At 43.1% G+C, this 16484-nt stretch overlaps 1 long non-coding RNA gene across 7 annotated transcripts in view; it reads right to left on the bottom strand.

The window, feature by feature from the left end:
- Positions 1 to 16484, bottom strand: part of LOC102165590 — a 90201-nt gene that overhangs the window by 28542 nt on the left and 45175 nt on the right. For 5 of the 7 annotated variants that reach the window (XR_002340642.1, XR_002340646.1, XR_002340645.1 and 2 more), the window contains 2 exons: positions 13741 to 13820; positions 6344 to 6490 (listed from right to left, as the gene is read on the bottom strand). This is a non-coding gene — a long non-coding RNA (uncharacterized LOC102165590). Of the gene's footprint in view, positions 1 to 6343; positions 6491 to 9284; positions 9392 to 13740; positions 13821 to 16484 lie in introns of all 7 variants that reach the window. The other 2 variants (XR_002340643.1, XR_002340641.1) reach the window with 2 other exon arrangements.

Genomic DNA, 16484 nt, shown 5'->3' with positions numbered 1-16484 from the left:
CTTGTCTGGTTTATTGCTTTTAAACTGCATTCAGTTCTACTAAGGGAACTAGGAAACTGAATCTGTTTTGCATTTTAAATTACTGACATGATTAAATCATTTACTGAGCACTTACTCCTTATAAAACACTTAATACTTCATATAAGACACCCAGTTACACAGTGTGAAGGATACAGAAATGAGGAGTTCCTGTCCTGGCTCAGTGGAAATGACTCAGACTAGTATCCATGAAGACGCAGGTTCGATCCCTGTCCTTGCTCAGTGGGTTAAGGATCTGGCGTTGCCATGAGCTGTGGTGTAGGTGGCAGACATGGCTCAGATCTGGCATTGCTGTGGCTGTGGCATAGGCCGGCATCTACAACTCTAATTCGACTCCTAGCCTGGGAACCTCCATATGCTTCGGGTGCGGCCCTAAAAAGATCAAAAAAAAAATTAAACTTTTGCACTTCAAAGAATACCACCAAGAAACTGAGATAACAAGTCACAGAATGGAAGAAAATATTTATAAATCATATATCTGAGAAGCATCTAGTAACCAGAATATATGAGGAACTCTTATATTTCTTACAACTCAGCAATAAAAAAGAAAAACAGTCCAATTTAGAAATGGGCAAAGGATTTGAATAGACATATTTCTAAAGAAGATAGGCAAATAACCAATAAGCACATGAAAAGATGCTCAATATCGTTACTCATTAAAACATGTAAATTAAATATGAAATTAAATATGCAATAAAATACCACTTTGTAACAATTAGGATGGATAAATAATCAAAAACAGAGATAATATCAAGTGCTGGCAAGCCTGTGGAGAAACTAGACCCCTCCTACATTGCTGGTGGGAATGTAAAATGGTACAACAGCTTTTGAAAACAGGCAGGCAGTCTCTCAAAATAGTAAGCACAGCGATCGTATGACCCAGCCATTCCATTCCCAGGTATACACCTAGTATCTAGCCAGTAGAATTGGAAGCATACGTTCACTTAAAACATCACATACAAATGTTCACAGCAACATCATTCATATTATCCAAAAGGTGAATACAGCCCAAATGCCCATCAACCAATAAATAGATAAAAAGTGGTGTATTCATACGATGGAATATTGCTCAATCATAAAAGGAACTAAGTAGTGATACACGCTATAACATGGATGAACTCTGAAAACATTATTCTAAGTGAAAGACGTCAGACACAAGAGGTCATATTTTTTTATGATTCCATTTATATGAAATGTCCAGAATAGGCAAGTCCATAGAGACAAAAATTAGATCAGTAGATTAGCAGCTGAGAAATTCCAATGGTATTTTTCACAGAGATAGAAAAAGCTACCCTAAAATTTACATGGAACTAAAAAAGACCCCAAATAGCCAAAGCAATCTTGAGATAGAAAAATAAAGCTGGAGGTGTCACGTGTCCTGATTTCAAACTATACTACAAAGCCACAGTAATCAAAATAGTATGGGGCTGATATAAAACTAGATACAGACCTATAGAACAGGATCAAGAGCCCAGAAATAAAGCCCTGCATTTATGGTCAACTAATATTTGACAAGGGAGCCAAGAATACTCAATGGGGAAAGGACAGACCCTGAAAAGGTCCTCTGTATCACTAGTCATCAGGGACATGCAAATCAAAACTGCAATGAGATATCGCCTCACACCTATGAGAATGTCCATCACCAAAAAGACAGCAGATAACAAGTGTTGGCAAGAATGTGGAGAAGAAGGAACCTTTGTGCACTGCTAGTGGGACTCTAAATTGGTACAGGCACTATGGAAGACAGTATGGAGCTTCCAAAAAAATGTTTACATAAAATTACCACATGATTCAGCAATCCCACTTCTGGGTATATACACCCAAAGGAGAGGAAAAGAAGATCTCAGAAGGATAGCTGCACTCGAATGTTCACTGCAGCATTATTCACAACCTGCTCAAGGCCTCATTAATTAGAAAGAGGCAGAACTGGGAAATGAACCCCAATGTGTAAAGATTGTAGGGTGTGTGTGTGTGTGTGTGTGTGTGTGTGTGTGACTCTAAAGCCTGTGCTGACAGCCTCTAATGCTACCTCTCCACTTCAACATGTGGTTATGAGTTGTTCTTACTGTTGTTTATAATGAAATTATTTAAAAATAGGTAGGAGTTCCTCTTCTGGCTCAGCAGTAAAGAACCAGACTAGTATCCACGAGGTTCAATCCCTGGCTCCCCTCAGTGGGTTAAGTATCCAGCATCGCTGTGGCTGTGGAGCAGGTCGGCAGATTTAGCTCTAATTTGACCCCTAGCCCGGGAACCTCCATATGCCACAGGTGCAGCCCTAAAAAAAGCAAAAATAAAATAAAATAGAATAAAAATAGGTAAAACATGCATAAGGTATATAATGTGAAAAGTAAAAAAGAAACAGACAGTGAAAAGTACGTATAAAATAGTCTCCTTCACGCTCCTGTCCCCCAACCACCCAGCAACCCACCCAGGAGACAGGCTGTTAACGGTAGCTTTTCAAATTAAAAAGAAAAAAAAAACTGGACTTCCTGTGTGGCTCACAACAAATGTTTCTGAATTATTTTCACAAAACTGTCATTTGACACTGTATCATTTCATAGTCCATGCAGCCCTGAGCCATGGTGTCACGGACTACTACTTTAATTTTTAAATTTTTCTGTGTAAAACATTCTACAAAATTGATCCCATAGAAAACACGATAAAAACAACTCACACTGCACTGCCAATGCCAATGCTTTTCAGACATTAATTGTTCAATTTGGCTCATCAAGCTTGGTGACAGAGCATATTCTAATTCTTTTACATTTTCTATTTCAATGACGTAACTTCTTTTTACAATAAGATGGAACATCTGTCTGATGAAAAATGGGCCATTATTATTCATCTTAAGCCACGAAGGCAGTTTCAGGGGAGATTTACATTTATTTCCTCTCCCGTGCCTAGCATAATGCATTAAATATAGGAAGAAGCAAAAACAAAACAAAAAACACAATAAACATGTCGAACGAGTAACTCAATAATGGAGAGGAGAGTAGATGGTTACTCATGAGTTCTTGCACGCAGTAGCCCTTCTGTTACAATCCAGCATAACGACGTTTGCACATGGTCCTTTGTTGCCCAAGTTATTCCATTTCGGATTCATCTGAGTCTTGAACTTGAAGCAACAAATATCTGAAATACTGTCAAGGACATTGCTTTCCAACAAAAATATATTACAGCATTCACCTCAGGAAAGACCACCCATTCTAGTTCCCCTGAAAAGAGCTATAGAAAAGGCAGATGGCACTATTCGAGGTGCTCAGGGGAGGGGAACGCCTTGTCCTTAGTTTCAATAAGCTAAAGATTCTGTGGTACATGTGTTTGATGTGCAAACTTGTAATGTTCAGTCCTTTCAATGATATCACCCTTTGCCCTTGAGTTTAGACGAAACGAGCCGCATGGAGATAAAAGATGACAAGTCTGGGGACTCGATCCTCTATCACTGCATTGCATTTGTATGGCATTATACAGGCACAGAGCATTCGCTCTCATTTTGTCACAAATTAGTACATAATGTAACTGAATTTACCATGTATAACGTTCATTACAAGACTTCCTTTTTTTTTTTTTTTTTTTTTTTTTTTTTTTTGTCTTTTGTCTTTTTGTTGTTGTCGTTGTTGTTGTTGTTGTTGTTGTTGCTATTTCTTGGGCCGCTCCCGCGGCATATGGAGGTTCCCAGGCTAGGGGTTGAATCGGAGCTGTAGCCACCGGCCTACGCCAGAGCCACAGCAACGCAGGATCCGAGCCGCGTCTGCAACCTACACCACAGCTCACGGCAACGCCGGATCGTTAACCCACTGAGCAAGGGCAGGGATCGAACCCGCAACCTCATGGTTCCTAGTCGGATTCGTTAACCACTGCGCCACGACGGGAACTCCACAAGACTTCCACTATCACGACACACTTCTAGGATCACATAACAATTAAGACATCATCCAATGCTTTTTCCTTTAAAAACAAAAAAAACAAAAAAAAAACAAAAAACCTGCCCTTCAGAACATATCAGGGAAAGAATTTGTGGGGTTTTTTTTTTTTTTTTTTGCCTTTTCTAGGGCCGCACCCGCGGCATGTGGAGGCTCCCAGGCTAGGGGTCGAATCGGAGCCGCAGCCGCCGGCCTACGCCAGAGCCACAGCAACGCGGGATCCGAGCCGCGTCTGCGACCTACACCACAGCTCACGGCAACGCCGGATCCTTAACCCACTGAGCAAGGCCAGGGATCAAACCCACAACCTCATGGTTCTTAGTCGGATTCGTTAACCACTGAGCCACAACAGGAACTCCGGGAAAGATTTTGTTTTAATGAAACATGCTATGGACTGAATTGTGTCCCCTTAAATTCATATGTTGAAGGCTTAATCTCTCTAATGTGATGGTATTTGGAAACGGAGCCTTTAGGGGGTAATTAGGTGTTTTTGGGGGGGGGGCGCCCCATGGCATGGGGAAGTTCCCAAGCCAGGGTTAGAACCTGTGCCACAGAAGTAAACAGAGCCACAGCAGTGACAATGCCGGATCCTTAACAGGCTGAGTCACCAGGGACTCCATTCCATGATTAGGTTTAGATGAGGTCGTGAGGGTAGGGCGTTGGGGATGGCATCAGTGTCCTTCTAAGAAACACACCAGAGAGTGCGCGTGCGCTCTCCTTTCCTCTGCCGTGTGAGGACACAGCAAGACGGTGGTGGCCGTCAGCAACTGGGAAGAGGGCTCTTGCCAGGACCAGACCCTGCTGATGCTCCGACCTTGGGCTTCCCAGCCCCTGGAACTGTGAGATGTTCTCTCACAGTTTAAGCCACCTAGTTTAAGCCACCTAGCCTCTTGTTTAAGCCACCTCGTCTACAGTACTTTGTTACAGCAGCCCGTGCAGACTAAGAAGAATTTGGAGATAAAACCCTAAGGCAGCACTTTATCTGCGGGGTATCATGGGAAGAGCACTGGGTGGGATGCAAGGGGTGCGTTGGGTTACAGATGGCCTGGGCTCCATTACTGACTTCCTGTGTGACCTTGAACACGGTGACTCTGCATCTCTATAACTAGAGGACCGGAGGAGCCACTGCGCAGCCCCACCCCACTCCCACCCTGACCCTGACTCTGCCTTGGGACAGTAGTTACTAATGACACTGCAGTAGCTAGGTGAGACAGGAAGAAACAGTCACTGAAGGCAAGGACACGCAGAATAACAACGTGGTGCAGAGACTGCCACCATGGCAGTGCCCAGCATGGCTCAGCAGATTAAGAACCTGAGTAGTATCCGTGAGGATATGGGTTGGTTCAATCTCTGGCCTCACGAAGAAGGATCCCACGATGCTGCAAGCTGCAGCAAAGGTTGCAGAGGCTGCTGGGATCCCAGGCTGCTGCAGCTGTGGTGCAGGCCTCAGCTGAAGCTCCAATTCGACCCCTAGCTGGGGAACTACCATAAGCTGCAGGCGCGGCCATAAAGAGAAAAAGAAAAAAAAACTGCCACCACTCTAACATGACACACAAGGCAAGATGCATAACTGAGATGAGCATTTGTGAAACCTTCTTCAAAACAAAGATCAAAATTGAATACCACGGCCCCACTGCCATCTCCTCGTACCAGGGTTAAGAGGTACCAAAAGATGAAAATAACGCAGCTGCCCCAGAAAAAGAATATGCTGCAGCCACAGAAAACACAGTGGTCATTCATCTTGTTTCTATTCTTCATTCTCATGGACAATGACTTTTCCAAAAGTATAAGAAAGAGTATAATTGCATAGAGAAAAGAGAACATGAGATACTAAGCCAGGACACAGCAGTGCCGTCAGCAAAAAATTTATCTTCCAGGAGTTCCCGTCGTGGCGCAGTGGTTAACGAATCCGACTAGGGACCATGAGGTTGCGGGTTCGGTCCCTGCCCTTGCTCAGTGGGTTAACGATCCGGCGTTGCCGTGAGCTGTGGTGTAGGTTGCAGACGCGGCTCGGATCCCGCGTTGCTGTGGCTCTGGCGTAGGCCGGTGGCTACAGCTCCGATTCGACCCCTAGCCTGGGAACCTCCATATGCCGCGGGAGCGGCCCAAGAAATAGCAACAATAACAACAACAACAACAACAAAAAGACAAAAGACAAAAAAAAAAAAAAAAAAAATTTATCTTCCACTTAACACCTCTAGATGCTGAGGAAGTAAAGGACCAAATAGTTACTGGAGCAACTTGATTTAGTCCACTTCACAAAGACTTTATAGTAACCAAGACACAATTACATTTTGACAGATCAGCTAAAATTCCCCATGCAATTTTTGAATTTTGAATTTTATAGCTTTTTCATTGCTACATTAAACACAGCAACTTACCAGCAAAATAAAGAGTTGTAATGCTTGCTCTTATACATTTTAGCAGACACGTATCCAGCAGAGGTTCCCAGAAGGACCCATGACAAAACAGCACAGGTCATTAAAGACTTCGATTGGCAGGGGAAGGGAAACCAAGACAGGCCAGAACTAAAGGCACAAAAAAAGAAATATCAGGGAGTTCCCATCGTGGCGCAGTGGAAATGCATCTGACTAGGAACCATGAGGTCGAGGGTTCGATCCCTGGCCTCGTTCAGTGGGTTAAGGATCCGGCGTTGCCATGAGCTGTGGTGTAGGTCACAGATGTGGCTTGGATCTGTTGCGGCTGTGGCTGTGGCTGTGGTGTAGACCGGCAGCTACAGCTCTGATTGGACCCCGGCCTGGGAACCTCCATATGCCATGTGTGTGGCCCTACAAAGACAAAAAAGAAATATCAAACCAGTGACAATAATAGCCTCAAAAAGGAAGTTCCCGTCGTTGCGCACTGGTTAACGAATCCGACTAGGAACCATGAGGTTGCGGGTTCAGTCCCTGGCCTCGCTCAGCAGGTTAAGGATCCAGCGTTGCCGTGAGCTGTGGTGTAGGTTGCAGACGTGGCTCGGATCCCGCGTTGCTGTGGCTCTGCTCTGGCGTAGGCCGGTGGCTACAGCTCCGATTCGACCCCTAGCCTGGGAACCTCCATATGCGCTGGAGCAGCCCAAGAAATGGCAAAAAGACAAAAATAATAATAATAATAATAATAGCCTCAAAAGCACACAGGACTTTACTATAAAGACAACCTTATTAAGACATTTTTATAAAACAGCATACAAGGAAATTCTCAGATGTTATCCACTTAGCTAATTTTTAACATTTTCTCCTTAATGAAAAGGTCTGATTTTCAATATAAGGCAAATGATATGTTTTCAGTTTAGTCTCTAATTTCACTGTTTAAATCATTAATTAGATTTAGCCTTTAATCTCACTGTTTAAATAAAAACTAAACAATACATCTCTCCACTCCCTACTCCACTAGTCATTCCACAAAGAGCAAATCATTTTTCCCATAAACATTTCCTTTTGGGAGTTCCTGCCGTGGTGCAGTGGGTTAAGAATCCAACTGCAGCAGCTCGGGTCCCTGCAGAGGAGCAAGTTTGATCCCCTGCTTAGGTTAAAAGATCCAGCATTGCCACAGCTACAGTGTAGGTCACAGCTGCAGCTCAGATTCAATCCCTGCCTAGGTAACTTCCATATGTCGTGAATGCAACATTAAAAAAAAAAAAAATTCCCTTCTGTTTCCTTTTACTCAAGGTAAAGGAAAAAAAAACTCATCAAAGTGAGACTTGGTTTCAGGAAAATATAACCTTAAGAACTGAATTTTGAAATTATCATTGACATCTGAAATACCTAACAAGTCAATTTGGGGAGTTCCCATCATGGCTCAGTGGTAACAAACCCAACTAGTATCCATGAGGACTGATTCGATCCCTGGCCTCACTCAGTGGGTTAAGGATCCAGTGTTCCCATGAGCTGTGGTGTAGGTTGAAAAGACAGCTCGGATCCCGAGTTGCTGTGGTTGTGGTGTAGGCCGGTGGCTACAGCTCTGATTGGACCCCAAGCCTGAGAACCTCCATATGCCATGGGTGCAGCCCTAAAAAGACAAAAAAATGAATTTTCCTCTAAAGATGAACTAACCAAAAACCAGTGGCTCACTTTGGATAGGTCTCTAGAAGGTAAATGATTACTCTAAGTTTTGCATTGGATGGAGTGTGTTAATTATATAAACTGGCTTGATTTCATGAAGAAAGAAAAATGATTTGGAGTTCCCGTCGTGGCGCAGTGGTTAACGAATCCGACTAGGAACCATGAGGTTGCGGATTCGGTCCCTGCCCTTGCTCAGTGGGTTAAGGATCCGGCGTTGCCATGAGCTGTGGTGTAGGGTGCAGACGCGGCTCGGATCCTGCGTTGCTGTGGCTCTGGCGTGGGCCGGTGGCTACAGCTCCGATTGGACCCCTAGCCTGGGAACCTCCATATGCCGCGGAAGCGGCCCAAGAAATACCAACAACAACAACAACAACAAAAAATGATTTAACATAAAGGGAGTTCCTGTTGTGGCCTGGGGGTTAAGAATCCAACTAGCATCCATGAGGATCCAGGTTAGATCCCTGGCCTTGCTCAGTGGGTTAAGGATCAGGTGCTGCGGTATAGGTCACAGATGTGGCTCAGATCCGGTGTTACAGTGGCTGTGACACAGACCGGCAGCTGCAGTTACAATTTGACCCCTACCCTGGGAACTTCCATATGCCGTGGGTGTGACCTTAAAAAAATGATTTAACATAGAGAAAAAATTCAACCAATTCTATAGAAATTAAAAATTCATCAATACACAAATGATTACAAGAGTCAAAAAACAGTATAAATTAGACAAAACTAAATTTACCCTAAATTGTAGTATTTTGCAAAGTTTCATACATTTACCTCACGCTCCAAACTAATGAAACTCCTAATTATTATTATTATTATTATTATTACTACTACTACTATTATTTTGCCACATCCACGGCATATGGAAGTTCCCTGTCCAGGGACTGAACCTGCGCCAGAGCAGCCAAGTCACTGCAGAGACAACACCACTCCTTAATTCACTGTGCCACAAGAGAACTCCAATGAAAATCTTAAAAAATGGTATTTTGAAAGTTCAGAAACATGAAAAGGAATGTAACCAAAGAGTTGATAGCAAATAACTCTATAATAAACTTACCTATACTTTTAAGGAATCTACACAACACTCTACACAACAATATTCAGCATATGAAAACTTACTAGACACCAAAAGTGCCTTGTATTCCAGAAAAAAGTGTATTGTATTCAAGGTGTTATACTCTAAATAGAAAGATAACATTGAGAACTGAGCAGAGCAGGCACTCAAATATTTTCTGAATCAAACATATACATTTTTACTTACAGAAAAACTCATCTGATTATATCTGATAGTATCTCTATGAAGTCCTTAATATCATCATAGCCACCATTCCAGATAAGAATAGAATGATAACAAAGGAATTCATTATACTAGAAAATGTAAAGAAGGAAAAAGAGACGTTAAATCTCTGGTTCCTTATTTGAACAGTAAAAAGAAAGACATTTGAATTATCATTATGTTGATCCGTTTTCTAAGGTTAAACTTGGATCAAAGGCTGAACGCGTCAACATGTTAAATGAACTTAAACCTCTATCACAGCCATTTGCAGCAACATGGATGGACCTAGAGATTCTCATACCAAGTGAAATAAGTCAGAAAGAGAAAGACAAATACCGTATGATATCATTTAGATGTGGAATCTAAGATATGGCACAAATGAACCTTTCCACAGAACAGAAACAGACGCACAGATTTTGAAATCAAACTTACGACAACCAAAGGGGAAAGAGTGGGGGAGAGGGATAAATTGGGGGCATGGGATTGGCATATACACACTACTACGTATAGAATAGAATCCCTGCTGTAGCCCAGGGAAATCCACTCAATATTCTGTAATAACCCACATGGGAAAAAAGAACAAAAAGGAGAGGAGAGGAAAAAAGAAAAGGAAAGGAAACGAGGGAAAACAAAACAAGGGTAAATGAATAGACCAGAAACACAAACTTAGTTCCAGAACATGAAACTGAGAACGGAAGTTCAGGAATCAAGGTCAAATTGATGGCTGACTGACTTTTTAGGTGATGGACCAAAGGGTTTTTGTTTGTTTGTTTGTTTGTTTTTTAGGGCTGCTCCTGCAGCACATGGAGGTTCCCAGGCTAGGGGTTGAATCAGAGCTGTAGCTGCCGGCCTACACCACGGCCACAGCAACACTGGATCCTACACTGCAGCTCACAGCAACACTGGATCCTTAACCCACTGAGGGAGGCCAGGGATCAAACCTGAAACCTCATGGATTACTAGTTGGGTTCGTTAACCACTGAGCCACGATGGGAACTCCAGTCCAAAGGCTTTTAAGTTTACCAAGTCTTTATCAAGCTTTAGAGTAAGACCCTCATGGGACACTCACCTACCAGCTCTTACATATGGTTTCCCAAATTGAATCTTTAAAACTATGCCCAAATCAAAATCAAGACGGTCTACCATCCCACTACCCAGCCGAAGCAGCACATCATAAAAGTTTCACCAGGGAGTTCCCATTGTGGCTCAGTGGTAATGAACCTGACTAGCATCCATGAAGATGTGGGTTTGATCCCTGCCCTTGCTCAGTAGGTTAAGGATCTGGCGTTGCCATGAGCTGTGGTGTAGGTCACAGACACGATTCGGATCGTGCATTGCTGTGGCTGTGGTGTAGGCCGGCAGCTGCAGCTCTAATTCGACCCCTAGCCTGGGAACCTCCATATGCCAAGAGTGCGGCTCTAAAAAAGAAAAGGAAACAAACAAACAGAAAAAGTTTCACCAGAATCTATGAAAAGGCCAGAACTGTTTTAGAAAAATGCCAGTATGAAGATACCTAAAATGTCTGTTAAATGTCGTTAAGTAAATTAACTTGTGACAGAAAGTAAACTACATGTATTGTTACATTATAAACATGTGATACTGCTAGAGATTAGCCCCACAATCTGTCTGGATGCCCTTCCCTTTCACAACCTAAATAAATTTTATCCGAAGACACCACCTAAATAAATTTTATCCGAAGAGAGTTCTGGGGAGGTGTGACAAAATGGGACCTGAACTATTGCTCACACAGAAGATTTTCCAGAAAAACTACACTATGATAATAATAATGATGAGGCAGAGGAGAAGGAAGAGGAGATGGAGATAGAGAAGAAGGGGGAATTAGCACAGAAATAGGAGGAGGCGGTGGAGGAGGAGGGGGCGCTATTCTCATTTTATTTATTTATTTATTTGTTTTTGTCTTTTTAGAGCCGCACCTGCAGCATATGGAGGTTCCCAGGCTAGGGGTCAAATCAGAGCTGTAGCCACCGGCCTACACCCCAGCCACAGCAACGCCAGATCCAAGCCACGAATGCGACCTACACCACAGCTCACGGCAACACCAGGTCCTTAACCCACTGAGCGAGGCCAGGGATCGAACCCGCAACTTCATGGTTCCTAGTCGGGTTCGTTTCCACTGCGCCATGACAGGAACTCCCACTATTCTCATTTTAAAGGCAATGGCAATATAAGGAAAACCATCACCTCAGAAGACCATACTCAGAGCATCACATCTTTCATCAGTCTTCTTCTGCCCAAAACAAAGACTTTGCCAGGGTCTGAGGATAACAGGGAACAGAAGACTATATACACATACGTATACGTGTATACACACACACACACACACACAGACACACACACACACACGTACAGGTGCACCTGTTTTTCATCAGCTTCTCTGATTAATCTCCTGAGTTACTAACTGAACATTCGACTCTCATCCTCAGCACGTCATGACACCCCAGGCGTCACGGCCTCAACTGCTCCATCCCTCAAGGGCACAGAGAAATCATTCGCTCCTTCCACAGTCAAGACGGACTTCTCTCTCTGTGGTTTGAGCCTCCTGGAGATTCCTCAGGAATCACATCCTCTCACTCTGAACTCCCCGGAATGTAAGCTTCCTGCGAGTAGCAGCCTGTCTGCTCTATTCGCCACCGTGTCTCGGAGCCTCCGCTAGTGCCTGGCCTCCTAAGAGGGAGGCAAAAGCATATGCCTGGAGAGTGAGTGGTCCCTCACGCACAGACGTGGCCTCGACACAGTCCTCTATGACCTGCCTTGATCAAATGAGCGCTCGTTACGACACGTGGGGCTGAGTGTCGGTGACCCCGTGTGCCTGTCATAAAGGGCAAGGAAGAGCCTGTTTTCTGTGTCCTTCGCCCGCCCCCCCAAAATAAATAAATAAATGGCCACTCAAACCATTCCGCTTCCTCACACGTAATCTCTCCATCTTTCTCTGCCCTCTTCCCAGTCTTTCAGCATTTCCTGACCTTCCTCTACCCCAGCCGGCTACTGCTTCTCCTACACTCTCGTTTGCTCAGACTTTCGGACCCCGCAAAGGAAAGCGTCTCTCCTGTTTGCCTTCCATCTTCTGCAGTGTCCACTGCCACAGCCCTACCCCGTCTCCTTCCCACCAGGCACTGTTCTCTACATGCAGACATCACATCCCTATGACATCTTGGGTTCTTCCTGCCCTTCAGCATAAATATTAGTGTATTTAGAATACATTTGCCTTTTTCTTTTTCTTTGTGTACATGCAGAGGTGAACAAAAGGAAAAGTTAGCCACAGAGAAGAAAAAATGTCACCCAAGATCACCTCTGATAGGGGGTGGAGGGGGATTAGGATGAAGGAAGTTATAAGATAAATAAGTTCTTGGAGTCCCCATCGTGGCTTGGTGGTTAATGAACCCGACTAGCATCCATGAGGACGCAGGTTCGATCCCTGGCCTCACTCAGTGGGTCAAGGATCTGGCATTGCCATGAGCTGTGGTGTAGGTTGCAGGCATGGCTCAGATCCCGCATTTCGGTGGCTGTGGTGTAGGCCACTGGCTTCAGCTCCAATTGGACGCCTAGCCTGGAAACCTCCATATGCAGTGGGTACGGCCCTAAAAAGACAAAAAAAAAAAAGATAAATAAGTTCTAGGGGTGTAATGTACAACATGGTTAATGTAATTACACTGCTATACTTGCTACACTACATTACATGCCAAGATCGATAAGACATTCAATCCTAAGAGTTCATCACAAGGTGACTTTTTTTGTCTTTTTTAGGGCCACACCCACGGCATATGGAGGTTCCCAGGCTAGAGGTCGAATGAGAGCCACAGCTGCAGGCCTACGCCACAGCCACAGCAACGTGGCATCTGCACCCCAACGCTAGATCCTTAACCCACTGAACAAGGCCAGGGATCGAGCCCTTGTCCACATGGATACTAGTTGGGCTGGTTACAGCTGAGCCATAAGGGGAACTCTGAAAACTTATGTTTAATTTCTTTAATTTTGTATCTATATGAGATGATGGATGTTCATTAAACCTACTGTGATCATCACTTCATAGCTGTATGTCAATTACATCTCAATAAAACTGGAAGAAAAAGAACATCACTGGTGACAAAATAATTTTTAAAATATATATGTATATATGTGTGTGTGTGTGTGTGTATATATATATTTCCTGCCCTGAAGCTACTTATTCCTTTTTTTTTTTTTTTTTTTTGCCTTTTAAGGCCACACCCAAGACCTATGGAAGTTCACAGCCACAGCAACAAAGGATCCAAGCCCATCTGCGACCTACACCACAGCTCACAGCAACACTTGATCCTTAACCCACTGGGCATGGCAAGGGATCGAAACTGCATCCTCATTGACGCCGGTCAGATTCGTTAACCACTGAGCCACAACAGGAACTCCATGAAGCTGCTTATTCTTTATTTCATAAAGTGCTTACCTAAGCCACTGGATGTGGGGATGAGGCATAGACTCCAAAATGTAATCCCATCTAGAATCCCACTTGATATGTTTGTTTTCCTAAAAACAAAAACATAAAAGCACATGACCAAACTATGGTAATCCATGCTAAGAAATACTATGCAACCATTAAAAAGAATGAAATGCATCTATAAGTGGTGCTTGTCTATGAAACAGCATTAAGTGAAAAAAGAGGTGAAAAGTATATAGGAAGACAAATATGTACAGCAAGATTCTATTCTCCACCCCCAAATATATGTATGTTTTGGAGATGCAAACATTTTTCTGAAAGAAAAAATAATGGTTATACTTTGGGAGGGAGAGACTAGAAATTGGGGGGCGGGCTTAGGAAGGGGAGAGAGAACTTCACTTACACATTTTCCATACGGTGTGAAGTCTTCACCACATACAAGTATTATCAATATTATTGTTTAAATTGAACTACTCCAAGATTTCAAAACCAAATTTGTGGTTTTCAAAGGGGAAACACTGGAGGGGATGAATTAGGAGGTTGGGATGGACCGATACTTGCTACTACATATTGGGATGGATGAGCTACAAGGACCTACCGTACAGCACACGGAACTCTACTCAACAGTCTGTAATAAACTATACGGGAAAAGAATCTGAAAAAGAATGGATGTATGTATATGCATAACTGAATCACTTTGCTGGACACCTGAAACTAACACAACATTGTAAGTCAACACCAGTGAAATGTAAAACTAAATAAATAAATAAATTGAACTAAAAGACAACTTGCTTCACTGCAACTCACCAAATCCACCTCTAGCAAATAGGTTTATTATTAGTGTATTTTGTTTCATTAGAAAACCATATTCAATTTCAGTCATTATTTCTTATCAAATATTCTAATATTTTACATTTTTGTATGCTATTTTGAAATGTTTTACCAACAAGTTTATAAAAGATTTCTTTAGTATTGTACTTCTCACTAGTGAATAAAACATAAGAAAATATAACCACCAGCTGTTTCTCTGATGCATGATCAGACGTAACCTTTCAATTGCTTTCTTATAAGATATCCCCAATAGGAGTTCCCTGGTGTGACTGCTGTGGTTCGGATTCGATCCCTGGCTCGGGAACTTCTACATGCTTTGGGCACATTAAATAAAAAAATAGGAGTTCCCGTCGTGGCGCAGTGGTTAACGAATCCGACTAGGAACCATGAGGTTGCGGGTTCGGTCCCTGGCCTCGATCAGTGGGTTAAGGATCCGGCGTTGCCGTGAGCTGTGGTGTAGGTTGCAGACACGGCTCGGATCCCGCATTGCTGTGGCTCCGGCATAGGCCGGCGGCTACAGCTCCGATTCAACCCCTAGCCTGGGAACCTCCATATGCCGCGGGAGTAGCCCAAAGAAATAGCAAAAAAAAGACAAAAAATAAATAAATTAATTAATTAATTATCCCCAATAAATGAAGATCTTAAATGATAATCCCCAATAAACATTTCAACCATTAATATTATTACCCCTCAAATTAATGGCATGCTCTTAGCAAATTAATATTTTTAACCATTAATAACAATTAATTAGTAACGATTAATAACCATTATTAATTAATAACCATTAATTATTAATATTATTACCCTTCAAATTAATGGTATGCTCTTACACTGGCACAGACTGACCAAGTTATGTTTGAAAGGACTTATTACTTGTTTTTTGGTTTTTGTTTTTTAGCAGCATATGGAAGTTCCCAGACTAGGGGTCGAATCAGAGCTGCAGCTGCCAGCCTGTGACACAGTCACAGCAACGCCATATTCAAGCCAGGTCTGCGACCTACACCACTGTAGGCGGCAATGCCAGATCCTTAACCCACTGATTGAGCAAGGCCAGGGATCAAACCCACATTCTCATGGATACTAGTCAGTTTTGTTACCGCTCAGCAGAAACGAACTCCAACTTACTACCTTTTTTTTTTTTTTTTTGCCTTCACCCATTGCAAGCAGAAGTTCCTGGGCTGGGAATCAAACTTGAGCCACAGCAGTGACAACACCTGATCCTTACTCAGCTAGGCCTCTGGGAAACTCCATGAAACGACTTATTATTTAAAATTGGGTATCTTTAGGTATTTTTTCCTGAAATTTGGGCGTGGCTATGAAGAAAGCCAATGTACACTCTGCTTTGAATAAAACTGATAGATTTTCATTAAAATGAATTTCAGTTCAACAATGGATTTTAGTTGACACCTGATGACCTGGATAATCATGGTCAACGCTATGAATGAAAGGTCGGGTGGACATTATGTGCCTACTGATGTGATATTTTGTGGTATTCCTGCCAAGAACACATGGCTTGAGCCTGTTCATGAAGAACCCTCAGATAGATGCAGGTTGATGGTCATCCTACAGAATGTAAGGTCTCTGCTCTTCAATTTTTTTTTTTTTTGGTCTTTTTGCCTTTCTAGGGCCGCACCCACGGCATATGGAGGCTCCCAGGCTAGGGATCTAATCAGAGCTGTAGCCACTGGCCTACACCAGAGCCACAGCAACGCAGGATCCGAGCCGCGTCTGCAACCTACACCACAGCTCACGGCAACGCCGGATCCTTAACCCACTGAGCAAGGGCAGGGACCGAACCCACAACCTCATGGTTCCTAGTCAGATTCGTTAACCACTGAGCCACGACGGGAACTCTTCAAATTTTTCAAGACTATGAAACACAAGGAAAGACTAAAGAACTGGTCCAGACCAGAATAGACCAA

Source organism: Sus scrofa, chromosome X (genome assembly GCF_000003025.6).
Source record: "Sus scrofa isolate TJ Tabasco breed Duroc chromosome X, Sscrofa11.1, whole genome shotgun sequence".
Lineage (NCBI taxonomy): Eukaryota > Metazoa > Chordata > Mammalia > Artiodactyla > Suidae > Sus > Sus scrofa.
Note: the sequence above shows the minus strand (reverse complement) of the source record. Positions and strands in the feature narration are given on the sequence as shown.